Raw genomic sequence first — 17,268 nt, forward strand, 5'->3', positions numbered from 1 at the left:
ACCATCTCCCCACCAGCCTGTATCCCCCACATTAAACTGAAACCAAGATATAACCTAGTAATGTTTAAAGATGTCACCATCTCCCCACCAGCCTGTATCCCCCCACATTAAACTGAAACCAACATATAACCTAGTAATGTTTAAAGATGTCACCATCTCCCCACCAGCCTTTATCCTCCCACGTCCTCCCACTTGCCACTACTCTTGGTATCTGGTTCTCAAACATCCATACAAAACCATTGTATTCTTCTTCCTTTCGAAAAAAGGTATGACCATAATAAACACTGTAGTATCGAATTATACCCCGAGCGTGGCAGGCTTGAAAGGAAGTTATTGATCTACAGTTTACATGGAAGCATGATGTTAAACTCAAATCTTTGCATTCAACTATTGTCTCCCCCTGCGTTTCTACAGTTCAGTGCAAGCTCAGAGGATGAATTATAAAAAAAACCTTCTTCAATCAGTTGTTTGTTTTCTCTAGTTGTCATTGTATTCTTTTGTCTTACATCGATTAATGGCCTTAGTTGAAAACATCTCAGAGCTTCAGATTAGCCTGTTGAAAAGAAGATGTCTGAGACACAACAACAAAGTGTACTCCATGTCGGCTTTTTTTTTCATGTATTTTGGATTTTTCCTACTCAGGTCCGTGGAAGAAATTAAAGAGGTCCCATTCATTCCACAACATCAACGAAAGCGGAAGGTCGCAGGTTCGATCCCCGGCAGCGTCATACCAAAAGACGTTAAAATATGGTACTTCTCGGTCCCTGCCTGGCGCTCGGCATTAAAGGGTACATCAAGGATTGGTCGGCTCGGAGTCAGTATAATGTGTCCGAGTGGGGTATTCATTTTTTGTGCACAATTACTAAAAATTCACGTCGTCTCCATATACAATACTTTTTCCGGTAATGTTTGAATAAAACGTTACAATATATGATTTATTTATTTTAAGATCGAAGTGGCAACATAATAATTAACGTTAGTGTCACACTTTGCGCTCCATATTTGTGAGAAATGCCCCAGCTAAGAAAGAACATGTCAAAATAGGAATTTTGCCCACAGGTGATGGTATATTGACTATGTTCTATGTCGCTGTTTTCATGTATTTTACGTTATGGACTAAAATTCAGCTGAAATTCAATTCTAACTCGCAGTGAACACCTGTATTATCGCGTAGTTAGTTTATTTAATTGTGGAATAAAAGGAAAATAAAACGTTTCATGTCATATGGTGTCTTTACATACTTGAGTTTAACGACTTTCTATTTAGATGTAGCCGTATGGTTAAGGGTGTATTTTACGTTATGGCCTTTCTGGCAAAACAGAGAAAATAAACACGCGTCAAATCATACTTTGGGTTGGTTAGGTGCTAATGAGGCCAGCAAATGGAGAATTCTGCAAAGTCATGCCAAATATATCAGTTGGCTACCAGCGAACATCGTCATTGTATTTTACATTATGTATTTTACGTTATGTTTATTACGTTTTATATTTATTGTTTGTGCATGATCATCTATATACATTATATAAGGGGGTTAAATTGTCAAATATAGGTTGTAACATAGATAAGTGAGTTTGCGCACTTGTCAATACTATAGTACGATACGATGCTCATGTGATGAACGATGATATAACGTAATATGAACCTGTACATTTGAAGAAATCTTTAAAGCTGTGTAAACGTTACATTTGCAATTCGCCGTTAGCGAAAATGAGTGCTATCGGTTGGAAGTTACTTAGGTGAAGTTTATGCTAAAAGATAGTCGCGTGTAAGGACAAATGTTTCTTCCACGAACATAAATGTTTTCATGACGCAAAATACAAGAGTCATAACGTAATATACAGTCAAACCTACTTCCATCCTTATTAGATATTATAGTACGATGATGTTTAGGACAGTGGTTATTATTTCTAAGAGTATATGAATAATATATATTCTTGATTATAAATGAATACATTTTGAAAAGCTTCCACATGTAATTGTTTAAACTATAGTTATCAATTATATGAAAATAAATCATACATTACAATTTTTGGACCATGATAACAAGAAATTAGGTTTGAAGTGGATCTTAAAAATTAATAAACGTAGTTTTGAAATACGTGACCTTTGCACCATGCAACTTATAACCTCTTATTCCAACTTTCGATTTTGTCGAAGAACATATTTGCAATTGTGCACTTACATTGAGAATGAAATGAAACTCCATTTCACCTTACCTCACAATATCAACAGGGGTATTTTCGGATAAAGGCAGGGACACATTTGCCAAGTAAACCAAGGAACCGCTATTCCATGTGAAGAGTTACAGCCCTTTGCATGCTTTGGTTTGTATGATGTTGTGATCGTTCTGAATTCACCCTGATTATGATACCTGTTTAATAAGCACTATAAATATAGTATTGACTTTCCCCAAATTTTAAACATCTAAATATAGCTGTACTGTAATTGAAAGTCGCATTAAACCCAACTAATAATCTCTGGATTGTCTGGTCCAATGTCAAAATGGCCAAAATGTCTTTCAGTGACATCTGGGAACACGTGATTTGGGTTCGATCAATATGTACGAGGGGTGGCTGAACATTTCGGATCCAGCTACGAAGGACTGCATTGGTGGAGCTGACTGCTTGTTCTTCAACGAAATGTTACTACCGGTGTTGTAAGGTGTCTCCACTTTAGAAATGACGTCATCACCATGATGGCCAGGAAAGATAGGAAATTCTTACAATGCCAAAACCCGCAAATACGGAGGATGTTCAAACCAGAAGTCATGCATTGCCGCTATTGCCCCCACAGTTTGTATCATCTATTTCAGCACGGCCCCCTTGGGAGCTGCATAAATCGCCTTACACGCGCATGCCGCGTGTCGTTGGATAGCTGTATCCTGGAGCTACACGGAGAATGTTTCCGTTTGTTTTTATGCAACTTTATAGTCGAGCAATTAAGGTTTCTGTGATTTTAAGCTGTGTGTTTTACTTCCACGTAGGTCCCGGTGGAAGAAATTTGTTCCACCCAGCCTCCGGTGGAAGTTGCCTGCGCCATTGCATTTTGGAAGCCTTCTACTTTGTCATATCTATGCATGTTATACATTGTTGGAAACCTGAGGAAACGCTCTCTCCAAATATGCAAACGTGAATATGGACATATAGACAGGTGTAATGTCCTTATGGAACAACTCGCCTTCTGTCAGTCTTCCAACGCAATTGCCTCTGCAGATTGCCATACTGACCATTTGTGTTTTGACCTTGATGATGGAACAGACGCTATATATTGTCTGATCTTTGGCTGATAGGGGTAAACGAATATCCATGGAAATTCGAAAAAAAGGTATGACCATAATAAACACTGTAGTATCGAATTATACCCCGAGCGTGGCAGGCTTGAAAGGAAGTTATTGATCTGCAGTTTACATGGAAGCATGATGTTAAACTCAAATCTTTGCATTCAACTATTGTCTCCCCTGCGTTTCTACAGTTCAGTGCAAGCTCAGAGGATGAATTATAAAAAACCTTCTTCAATCTGGTTGTTTGTTTTCTCTAGTTGTCATTGTATTCTTTTGTCTTACATCGATTAATGGCCTTAGTTGAAAACATCTCAGAGCTTCAGATTAGCCTGTTGAAAAGAAGATGTCTGAGACACAACAACAAAGTGTACTCCATGTCGGCTATTTTTCATGTATTTTGGATTTTTCCTACTCAGGTCCGTGGAAGAAATTAAAGAGGTCCCATTCATTCCACAACATCAACGAAAGCGGAAGGTCGCAGGTTCGATCCCCGGCAGCGTCATACCACCAAAAGACGTTAAAATATGGTACTTCTCAGTCCCTGCCTGGCGCTCGGCATAAAGGGTACATCAAGGACTGGTCGGCTCGGAGTCAGTATAATGTGTCCGAGTGGGGTATTCATTTTTTGTGCACAATTACTAAAAATTCACGTCGTCTCCATATACAATACTTTTTCCGGTAATGTTTGAATAAAACGTTACAATATATGATTTATTTATTTTAAGATCGAAGTGGCAACATAATAATTAACGTTAGTGTCACACTTTGCGCTCCATATTTGTGAGAAATGACCCAGCTAAGAAAGAACATGTCAAAATAGGAATTTTGCCCACAGGTGATGGTATATTGACTATGTTCTATGTCGCTGTTTTCATGTATTTTACGTTATGGACTAAAATTCAGCTGAAATTCAATTCTAACTCGCAGTGAACACCTGTATTATCGCGTAGTTAGTTTATTTAATTGTGGAATAAAAGGAAAATAAAACGTTTCATGTCATATGGTGTCTTTACATACTTGAGTTTAACGACTTTCTATTTAGATGTAGCCGTATGGTTAAGGGTGTATTTTACGTTATGGCCTTTATGGCAAAATGGAGAAAATAAACACGCGTCAAATCATACTTTGGGTTGGTTAGGTGCTAATGAGGCCAGCAAATGGAGAATTCTGCAAAGTCATGCCAAATATATCAGTTGGCTACCAGCGAACCTCGTCATTGTATTTTACATTATGTATTTTACGTTATGTTTATTACGTTATATATTTATTGTTTGTGTATGATCATCTATATTCATTATATAAGGGGGTTAAATTGTCAAATATAGGTTGTAACATACATAAGTGAGTTTGCGCACTTGTCAATACTATAGTACGACACGATGCTCATGTGATGAACGATGATATAACGTGATATGAACCTGTACATTTGAAGAAATCTTTAAAGCTGTGTAAACGTTACATTTGCAATTCGCCGTTAGCGACAATGAGTGTTATCGGTTGGAAGTTACTAAGGTGTAGTTTATGTTAAAAGATAGTCGCGTGTAAGGTCAAATGTTTCTTCCACGAACATAAATGTTTTTCATGACGCAAAATACAAGAGTCATAACGTAATATACAGTCAAACCTACTTCCATCCTTATTAGATATTATACTACGATGATGTTTAGGACAGTGGTTATTATTTCTAAGAGTATATGATTAATATATATTCTTGATTATAAATGAATACAATTTGAAAAGTTTCCACATGTAATTGTTTAAACTACAGTTGTCAATTATATGAAAATAAATTCATACATTACAATTTTTGGACCATGATAACAAGAAATTAGGTTTGAAGTGGATCTTAAAAATTCATAAACGTAGTATTCAAATACGTGACCTTTGCACCATGCAACCTATAACCTCTTATTCCAACTTTCGATTTTTTTTGAAAAACATATTTGCAATTGTGCACTTACATTGAGAACGAGTGTAAACCCCATTTCACCTCACCTAACAATATCAACAGTCAGGGGTATTTTCGGATAAAGGCAGGGACACATTTGCCAAGTAAAGTGCGTTTGGCTCAAAAGCGGACCGATGAATTGCAATCTAACTCAAAAACTAATAAGCATATACTACTCAATGGAACGCTTATCATAATCAAAATATCAGACCAACTCTGTGATTTGTTTGCAGAATTTATGTCCTAAAATTAAGAAAGTTGTTTAACAAACTATCATGAAAATATTGACACAGTTCACTATTTGTTACGAGGGAGGAGTGCAGAGAAAGGGACAGCCGGGTGTTAGAGAAGCACGTGCACAAGTGCCGACAAAGTTATTGATTCATTAACCTGTGCTGTGCCGTCTCCATCATTTCTCGCACACCCTGCTGTCCCTGTCTCTGCACTCCTCCCTCGTAACAAATAGTGAACTGTGTCGATATTTTACAGCCCTTTGCATGCTTTGGTTTGTATGGTGTTGTGATCGTTCCGAATTCACCATGATTATGACACCTGTTTAATAAGCACTATAAACATAGCCCAAATTTTAAACATCTAAATATAGCTGTACTGTAATTGAAAGCCGCATTAAACCCAACTAATGTGGAATATGTTTCCTGACACCTGTGTATACCTGGCTGGAATTGATCACCAACCCCCCAGGCTGTTGGAAAGGTGTAAGCAACTGGACTGTGTGAATTTGTTGATGGCATGCCCTTCAAACCTGAGGGTGTGGATGATAACTCACAATATCAATCACTGGATTGTCTGGTCCAATGTCAAAATGGCCAAAATGTCTTTCAGTGACATCTGGGAACACGTGATTTGGGTTCGATCAATATGTACGAGGGTGGCTGAACATTTCGGATCCAGCTACGAAGGACTGCATTGGTGGAGCTGACTGATTGTTCTTCAACGAAATGTTACTACCGGTGTTGTAAGGTGTCTCCACTTTACAAATGACGTCATCACCATGATTGCCAGGAAAGGGAGGAAATTCTTACAATGCCAAAACCTGCAAATGCGGAGGATGTTCAAACCAGAAGTCATGCATTGCCGCTATTGCCCAAATGGACATATAGACAGGTGCAACGTCCTGATGGAACAACACGCCTTCTGTCAGTCTTCCAACGCAATTGCCTCTGCAGATTGTCATATTGACCATTTGTGTTTTGACCTTGATGATGGAACAGACGCTGTATATTGTCTGATCTTTGGCTGATAGGGGTAAACGAATATCCATGGAAACAAACTGCAACAAAATCAGCGGGGTCTGTTCCAAAACAACGTAAATTATCACCAGTGATTATGAACCCGGAGTGTTTCTTATCAGAGCCCTTGGAATCGAGATTGCGGAATCTTTTGTCATGTGTAGGTCACGAGAGATACGAATTTATTGTATGTGATGTGTGTACCCCATCATCAGTAAGTGTATTCTTCCTCATCTTGTATTCCAGTAACATTTTCTTCAGTGGTAGGAGTTGAAGGTCTTCCCGATCTTGGCTCATCATTTCATCTCGTCTTAAACTTTACCGCCTTCCTTTTGATGGTGGCTAAGGATTGATCATTATCCCCCTGAATCAAGTCCGTATGGGTGGCCGTTCCTGTTAGCCCTTTGGCGCAGTCACTTGATGTCTGCAGAGCTATGTTACCTGGTTGTGTGTTCTTGTGGTACTTATGCATCTTGTAAGCATGGAAAGTGTTCAATGCAATTCAGTCTTAGTTAGGCTTGGAAATGTTCAGACATCCTTTATTCAAAATTACCCTAGGCATATGCATACATTTGCAGAACTCAGATTATTTTGTAAAAACTCTGAAGGATATCACCTCTTGTTCAGTTGCAACCTTTGATAGCGCAAGCATGGTGTGGCAGGTATTCAATATCTGACCAACCCAGGCTAATCTGCACAAGTCGTCAGGGCAGAAGACAAAACCGAGGCAAATCTACCGCTGGACAATGTAGAATGAGTGAGTGGGTGTATATTGTTACCATTACATATCCGCACACCGTGGTGGGGGTGGGGAACGTTCATCATTTTGGCGACACCCATAGCACGGATATGGTACTAGTGACTAGTATCAGAGCGAATCTGGGAATAAAACACATTCCACCAGGAAAGAGGGGCATGGCATGGTAGATAAGAGCAATAATTCAAAATATATACATAAAAAAATGTAATTTCGTGCTGTGTCCTTGGGCAAAATTAAGTTTAGTGTTGGCAAAATTAAGTGTCCTTGGTCTTGTTTAGGAGTTTCTAGACCCAGAAGAATACGCCCCAATACCTCACCAAGGCCTACTAGAATTTTGTAGTATGTCTCATGTGTGACACGACACGTCATCATAACCCTGTGGCGTGGACTGACCCGGATCGAACTCATACCGCCATACTGCGGCACAAAACAACATTGACACGTAATCACGATTTAATCTCTTTCCACGTGTGAAGACATGGTGGTTGTTATGGAGGGCTGAATTCCCAGAGTCATTGTGATGGGCGGAACAAATCGACATGTGAAATTGCTTATAAGCTTATCAATGTTTAATTATCAATAGTTGAGATCGATTCAGTGCTACACTATCAATGGTGTCAGACGTAATACAATAAAACGGTACTAACATGCATTTCTTGCACATTCATTTGCACCACATGATGCACATTGTTATTTCAGATATGTGTTTCCATTCGAAACGTATTCAAAACTTTAAGTGGGCCTAAAGTGTATCTCGCAAGCTTGAAGAGTGTTGCAAGTAGGATTAAGTGCCTTTGCTGGTCGTAATTTGCTACTAAATATATCATGTAGTCATGCTGGGTAAAGTGGTTTATTGTGTGTCATCGTTCCCGACAGCGTTTAGGGGTGCTATTAACATCAGCCAGCTATTTGTTAGGTCGAGTTTCGATTATTTAAAGATCGTTCATACTAGTATATCTCACGGAAGAGCTGAGGGAAAAGCTCCGAAGGTTCAGTTTATAATGTTTTTTAATGTTCTTCTTTGGTTTATTGTCATTGAGGCAGACTGTATGTAGCGTCGACAAAGTATGCTATTCTGCCGAGAGAAATATGAAAACTTGACTTAATGCTATCAGACAGACATAGTACTTCATCTCCAAATACATGACACTATGTTATAATGATCAAACAGCGTTAAAATTCCCGCCTGCCTGACCGTCCGGAACGGTCTATTTTCAAATTTCAAAAGTAGCCTGTCCGGTGGTCTGGTAGATATTTTTACCCCTAACAGTAAATATTTCATAATATCAGCCAGGTCCCTTGTCGTCAGTTTGAGGTGTTTACGGTATAATGATGATTATGTTAAACAACTTACGATTGGGCAGTTCATGTTATGATAACCAATCACAACACGTGTACTTTCAGTTTACCTAAACTCGATGCATTGCCTGTTAGTGTTATGTAGTTCATTGCGATGCCTACAAACAGTAACCTGACTAACCTGATTTTGTTTGTTTTTATTGTTGAAAACCGGACCGGCAAGTTTGTATCCGGACTGGTAATTTTTTAAAGTTACCAGTCCGGCTGTCTAGCTTTTGGAATTTTGGGAGTTTTAAACACTGGGTCAGATGTGACCACAATCCAATGACTAAGATCATCTGACCATGATGATATATGATATTGATTCCCGGGAAATATGGCCACATGAAATAGCTAGCAGACAAAATAACCCACACTGTGTGGTCTGTTACACAGGGGCTTGTATTGCTGAAAATAATACGTCCTGGGTCCTACAAGCGTACACTGATATCCATATACATATAAAGAAGGAAAGGGATGTAACGCACACAAACTTGTCAGACACCCCCCTCTCGTAAATGGGCGAAATCTGGGTGGGAAATTGTGAAATACGCAGCCGGGATTCTTACTGAAATAAAGCCAGATGAATTCCCTTTCGATTAAATCCAAAATTATCAAAATCGGTGCACTATTGACCGAGTAACTTTGCTTGGAACTCGGGAAAAGACAACTTTTTCATTTGTACGCCAAAAACCTGCCTACGAAAATCATCGCCTCTCGGCGAAGAAATACTAAGTATTTCAATGGAAAACACGCAATTGGCGAAAAGATATAACCTTTTCGTAATCGCTAGATATTCCGCTTTCGCATTACAACATCTCAAATGAAATGAGTTACTGATTTTACCTGCCATACACGACTTTATTGGAAAATTAGCGGTATCGAGTGATCGGGGCCACCATGTTTGTCCTTCACCTTCAATAGACTCGCACCAACGACGAGCTACTCTATTTAGGAAATAAAGTTCGCTCTACCCCAATGTGCTTTGTAATAAAGTATAGTTTTGCCCTTTACTATTATAATTAAAGCACGAGGACGAACTTTATTTCCTAAATATCGCGCCACAAAATAAAAATAATACTGGTATTTTATTTTTAACCAATCAGAGAGTAGCTCGTCGTTGGTGCGAGTCTATTGAAGGTGAAGGACAAACATGGTGGCCCCGATCACTCGATACCGCTAATTTTCCAATAAAGTCATGTATGGCAGGTAAAATCAGTAACTCATTTCATTTTGAGATGTTGTAATAAAGCGGAATATCTAGCGATTACGAAAAGGTTATATCTTTTCGCCAATTGCGTGTTTTCCATTGAAATACTTAGTATTTCTTCGCCGAGAGGCGATGATTTTCGTAGGCAGGTTTTTGGCGTACAAATGAAAAGTTGTTCCAGTTCCAAGCAAAAGTTACTCGGTCAATAGTGCACCGATTTTGATAATTTTTGGATTTAATCGAAAGGAATTCATCTGGCTTTATTTCAGTAAGAATCCCGGCTGCGTATTTCACAATTTCCCACCCAGATTTCGCCCATTTACGAGAGGGGGGTGTCTGACAAGTTTGTGTGCGTTACATCCCTTTCCTTCTTTATATGTATATGGATATCAGTGTACGCTGTAGAACCAGGACTTACGTATTATTTTCAGCAATACAACCTGTGGTCTGCTACCTCTCGCAGTAATGTGGATAGGTAGTCCAGTAGCGATCTAGCGCCGACCACGTTGTTTGTCGTCGCTGAAACAAGGATCAGGAAAATGTGTTATGATATATTGAACAGAACCCTTTTAACATCGACTCAAAGCATATACCCCTTGTCACGCTACATCCTCTGATAATAACCATGATAACAATATCAATGTTAATTAATAGCAATGTCAATAATCAACATGATGTTGTTTGTGTTTGTGTACCCGGCCTGATTGGACTACATGAACCGCACTTTGGTACTCATTCACTATGTATCAAGTGGGAAACACCCGTTTAATATTTATCATACGTATAAATGGATCTTGTCACACAGAAGGATATATGATATGACCTTTTAGCTGGCCACGCGTGTTGCAATCATTAATGTTAAACCCTTGCCGTTCAACCTCGGCCAAGTACAGTACATCCAAGGTAAAGTAATATGAGGACTTAATCACACTTAATCGGACATACCCATTTTAATATTTTTGAAGTTATATATAATAATTCAGATGCATTTAATAGATTATGCCAAACATTTTAGAATCTGTTATCACATATTGGACGATAATTGCATATGACTCCATGCTTGTTTCAAGAGCCGATATTTTTAGATTACAATCGAACCTGCTTTTCTACGACGAGTTCAAGTCATACGCCTCTTGCACAAGTTGTTGGATCAATATAACAACATTTGATTGTAACGAGTTACAACATTTTTATGGTAGACATGTGGAGGACATTTCAAAATTTGAATCATACGTGATATGATATGATGATATGATATGATATGATATGATATGATATGATATGATATTCACTTTTGTCTGGAATAGAGGCCATTAGTTACTATTTAAAGGCTTATTTTTAATCTGTAATTGTAATGATTGCCATCAATATTCTGATGCTTGTTTTCAGCAAGGTACAATAAATATATATGTGCGTGTTCCCATGTATATATACTTTAGGCATCTCGTTACGCAATAGACATGTTTGTGTAACCATAATCAACCATCAGATCGATGCCCCAATATTTATGAAAGCTTCTCCTCACTAATCGTACGTTTCTACCTGAATCCAAATTTTATCAAAACAGGTTTTGCATACAATCGAAACTGAACTTTCTACGACGAGTTCAAGTCATACGCCTCTTGCGCAAGTTGTAGGATCAATATAACAACATTTCAGTGTAACGAGTTACAACATTTTTTATGGTAGACATGTGGAGGACATTTCAAAATTTGAAGCATACGTGATAAAAATTATGTCCCTATTTCTGTACTTGACTAAATACTCCATACGTTCTCTTGTTTTTCAGGTGAAAAGTTTATTTGCCTGTGCTTGCGCTTGTGAAGGGTGCCACCATTGTGGTGATTCATAAACACCAGCTTATGTGCATCTGGGTGATGCATGTGTATTATTGTTAAATGTCAAATGGCGATCACGTCTTTGTGTTTCATTTTTTAAAATTAAATAATGGTATTCCCATACAGTTTACTGGATGTTAGTCCTCTTTTAACAGAAATATTAAAAGTTGAGTACAACATTGCGCTGATATAGCAATACCATGATGGGGACAAACGGAAACAGATTTACGCGTGCCAATGTGGGAAATCGAACCCGTGTGTTCTGTACAACGAGTGCCCGCTTCAACCTCTCGACAGCCTGTCAGTGCAGGTACATACAAACCCAATGATAAAATAATTAACATTTTAAAAACCAAAAAATATCTATCTCTTAGTGATGTTTCTATTGCGTATGTTTTGTCCACTATCGATTTTTCTTACTGGAACATTTTCCTGTATCTACAAGTAGGTAAATATTTGATATTTTCAGTTTAGAAGTTCAGGTAAACTGTAGATCCTACAATCCTGGACTTCACTCGTGTATCAAAGTAAGATTAAGATCAATGATACCCCGGAGCATGTCAGCAACGTCTTAAAATCAGTCAACGTTAAGAACAAAGGAATAGTCAGAGTCTGTTTTATCGGCATTTTCACACTTGTCAACCAGGTATTTCAATCGAGTATTATTTGGATCTATCATACTTCATTGATGGGAAAGATAATTTGGTTATACTTTGCCATGCTTCGATGCATAGATCGCCACACAATTTAAAAATTTAAAGTAAAAATATTATATTGATGTTATTGAATGAAGGACTTTAAAAATTTAACGTAAGTTACATATTTTCGATTCCCAAACTCCAAAACGACATTATAGAATGGTATACACAATACAAGGTTTGCCATGACAGGAGACTGGGGAAATAAGAGTTACCTTTCATATTGCCGTAATACTGCTGAAACAAATATTTACTCATGATATAGTCACAATTGTACCATCGACTCTGCTTTAGGCAGATATTTCTTATGAATGTGGAAAAGGGTTTTGTCGCTTCCCTTTAACATTGAACCGGTAACCTTTGTGGAGGCACATGTGTCTCCCCATCAATATATTTGTAACTGAAACGTATGGAATAAACCGGGGAATAGTCTTCACAACACAGTGAAAACAAAACAATGCTCTGTGCGTTCCTTTCAACTTCAGTAAACGGAACACCACGGGGAAGCACTGATAACATCAACCAGTTTGCTTCCGGAGTTTGTGTTCAAAGCTCGCCCAATCCGCACACAAACGTACATGGGTATTTAAGACACATTTGTCATGAGACATTTATAAAAAAAACTAATGTCCTTTGATTTAATCAAAATCAAATTTATAGTTCGCTGAACAAATTGGAAGTCTGGCAAAATGTATTGTTTAAAAAATGGGTTCTTGTCGCACGGGACAAAATGCGTGACTGAAAATCTTGTTGCGAACAAACATCCCGGCCCTTTCAGATTTTTACTGGTGTCCCACGCCGTGATATTGCAGGAATATTGCGAAAAGCGGCGTTAAACCATACTCACACCCTCGCTCACCCTTAACATTAATGGTACTATTGATCGTTTTAGAGCTGAACTGGTAATGTTCTGACACAATATGTGTGTATCCAAGTGAGTAAATCAGACAGACAGACAGACAGACTTATTTCAGTATAAGGCCATTGGCCAAAAATACATTTATACACACGAAATAGATATACACCATGCTTTAACTCTGATTTTTTGGTAATAAGTCGTGTAACTTTAGAAGAAAATAACACAAATTCTGCAAAATAGTTTTTCCAGTTGACTGTAGCAGAGCTTTTAGTATGTTCATAGGTGGATGTTGTAAACAGAATGGTGTTAGATGTGTCTTCCTAAGTTCACTGCATGATGGGCACTTTAATAGCACATGGAGCTCGTCTTCGATGACATGAATGGTATTTTTCTTGCAGCTCTTGCATAATCTTTCCTCCCACGGAATACTGTTATGGCGGCCTAGTTCAATTTCTATTTTAAAGTTGGAACATCGGATTTAGCTAATATTCTGCGTAATGGAAAGGGCAGGTCAAGTGTCAGATATGCTTCAACGTCTAGCATAGATTTGAAAAGGTTGAACACTTATTGAACACTTATAAATCTGAGTAAATCATGTCACTATTGAAGTGATGACCTTTACTACCTGTAATAATTGTTTCAGTGTTTCTTATTGATGTCCAAGAAATGCCTTGTTTTCAGAACGTAGTTCAACAAACATTCAAATTTGGTCAGTTAGCAATTATTTGATACATCTATTGACCATGCCTGCATGTTGGTTAAAGTAAAAAATGTAACGGTTCAGGTCCCTATTGGATCTTCAATGTGGTTGTTAGTGAATTACAGCACGGAATCACATATCTTTTCGATAGCTCAAACATTGCACATATGATCCTCAAAACAAAAACATATTATATATGCGTGCTACGAATAACAAACCCTAATATATTTACAGATAGCATGCTACTCAAAAGTTTATTAAAGATAAAGTTTTAATAATAAGAAAAAAATCATCCAACAAAGGGAAATTTAAATATCCCGGTATACAAAGATTGTACCTCCAGGACCACAGTTTCATGATGAACGGACCGGGACATGCAGTCATTGGCACGATGTGCCCGAGGTGCTTGAAATCCTTTGTTTGGAAGCATCGTGTCAGAACCATTATCACATTAATTTCGGAGAACATAAAATCATTTGGTACTAAAGATTCCAGCTACTGAATGTACCTACTTTCCTGATTGAAGCAAGACGTCATCACTTCGTGATAAACACTATACTCAAATACGACCTGCTCGATGACATAAGCTTATCCAACCGATCCCGTTTGTCTCCTTCCACTACAAACATGGGCTGCTGAAGACCAATTCTAACTGACGTCTTCACAGGTTATGACACAGCTGAAAGTTATGTTCAAATCAGGGGCGGATACAGCTTTTTGAGAAAGCTGGGTGCACAGTTCATTTTCGCCCAGCAGAATTTCAATGGTCATTTAATAAACTTCAGGACAAAAGGGGGCACACACACCCCATCCACCCGCAGCCCTCTTTGTATCCGCCTAGATGTGACAAGGGAGCGTTAACTCCAACGTACTCCACCAGGTACTCACTCTCTCAAACTACTATACCTACCCATAAACTTACCACCCCTTCTTTTAATATACGTATAGCCATTCAGTATGTACAGGAGAACTCACAGGAAAAACACACTTTGCAAAATATGTTTTTCATACACCAAGACATGACTCATGTGTGCTTCTATGTTTGAGTCACGACATACTGACGTCTTCTGGTCCACAACCAGAAACTCGTTCCTGTTGTCCTATAGGACATTAGAGTAACAAGTGTTAACTGAATGTAAATATCTTCTATAATTGCCTGCATTCTTTCTTAATGAAATATGTATTTCAATCGATCAATACCGCGTTTGAAGTCGTGGATACGTGGAGCAATTAAATTAGACATTATTGATAAGCCCCTGTACCTTTCGCCATGAACAACTTTCGTGTAACTCAATACATCTTCACAATTTTTCTAACAGTTGATTGAGGTGCGTTCATGCATCGTTATCAGTGAAATAGTGACGGGCATTCATTAATCAATGATTAAAAAATATAATGATCATCTGTTTAGAAATGTGAAAATCGATTGAAAAAGTAGTTGAAAACACGATAATTTGACAGGTTTTACACGCTGATGTACCCACTAATCACCATCACAAGAAACAATACATTACACTCTCGTTGATTACTGTAATTTGTAACATAAAATATTACAACCAATATTAGGACCTATTTAACCTGTGACGGTTAACTGTGTTTATCTATCAGTAAAATAATTGGGGATACATTCCATTGATTGTCAGTACACTTTAATCATGTTTTTTTGCAGCTGCCTGTAGCTGATGTGGATGTCGTTATAGATGTGTTATAGAGAATCCATCGTCTGTCTTTCAACACGAGTCGATAAAAGTTTAAAACTTGGAGGCCTTGATGCATATGATCAGCAAACACGACAGTAACATTATATTTCATCATAAATCATCTTTTTCATCTGGTTTTTTTTTTCAAACTTCTTTTTCAGTTTGTCAGTTGTTAACCACCTCTGTGGCAAGAAGAATAGTGATTCCATGCTCACAGTGCAAAGCGTATTGATACAAATTATTACAGCGATACCTCATAGGGTTATTCTGAGTAGTGTGTGAGTGTGTTTGGTTTAAACCTGATTTCACTAGCCTAGTTTCGCCAAGGTGGCGTGGAAGGGGTGCGAGCCTGAGTGGAACCGCCTTAGGTGCAGATCTTGGTGACAGTAGCAGATATTCAAATTGGTAACCTTATCGCGACGTGTCATCGTTGAATGGGGAACGAAAGCCTGAAGTCTCGGACGCTTGTTACTTTGGTAAAAAGCACGGGTTCAGTGTCTACATTTAAACATTATAAAGTCGGACCGGGATGCGAACTTACGATCATACGTTTCCCTCGTACCCAATGGACGCAACTCGTATAGACTCTGCACAGCAATTCGCGGTGCCTTAGTCAACTTGGCCAGCCGTGTCCCTCTCCTGTGGAATCCAGTGTTGGGTCATATCTATGTCTAACCGGAAGTATTTATGGATAATGACTTCCTTTAGTTGACAGGTCGAATGCATGTCGCGCATGTAGGTACAGACATAGGTACAGTCATAGGTCACCATACTCCATTCTCTTACTAAAAACGCCATTGTCACATGAAAAAAAACATTCAAATGAATACACATCCTCAATTCAAAGGGGCTCTTCTTTATTATTCAATTGAATAGTTTCTATTTATAGATAATAAGCGGTTGTGGGCAGTGGGATTTAATTAACTGCAATCATTACAGTCTGTATGCTGTACATATATGTGTACTTAATAGATACCGTAATGTCACTGTACAGCATCACGGTAGGGAACACCAGGAACAGGGGTTCTGTAATCGACTCCTTCGGCAACATCACGACGTTGTTGTTGCCCTGTAAGACGTTCAGCGTTAAGATGACAGAAAAGGGACTCGCCAGCAAGAAGTCCGTGTTATGTGCAGAGTATCCATTGAATAATGTTATTGCTATCAGACTGATTTACTCACTGAAAACGGTTACACGAATTAAAACAGATACTATTCGGAGCAGCTTAAACGGATGTTTTAACAGCAAATGCAATAAAGTGGCAGTACACAGCAATTGTTGGTTGGCTGGTTGGTTGGTTGGTTGGTTGTTTAACGCCGCACTCAACAATATTTCAGCTATATGGCAGCGGTCTGTAAATATCAAGTCTAAACCAACAGCATACGCAATTGGGATACAATGACATGTGTCAACCAAGTCAGCGAATCTGACCACCCGTTAGTCGCTTCTTACGACAAGCATGGGTTACTGAAGACCAGATCTTCACAGGTACCCAACAGAGTGGAAGTACTAAGTCCAATGGCAACAGCAATACAATGACAGTATAAGATACTATAGCATAAGTAAAAAGTCAGTGATGGTAACATTCACCTTGCAGCATCTGTAACGCCTTGACTTGATATCCAAGATGTGAGATGATAGAGGCATACCCTTGCCCACTTATTTAGTCTGAATACCTTCTGGAAA

The sequence above is a fragment of the Haliotis rubra genome, unplaced genomic scaffold (assembly GCF_003918875.1).
Source record: "Haliotis rubra isolate DU_JTF1 unplaced genomic scaffold, ASM391887v1 Scf86, whole genome shotgun sequence".
NCBI classification, from domain to species: Eukaryota; Metazoa; Mollusca; class Gastropoda; order Lepetellida; family Haliotidae; genus Haliotis; species Haliotis rubra.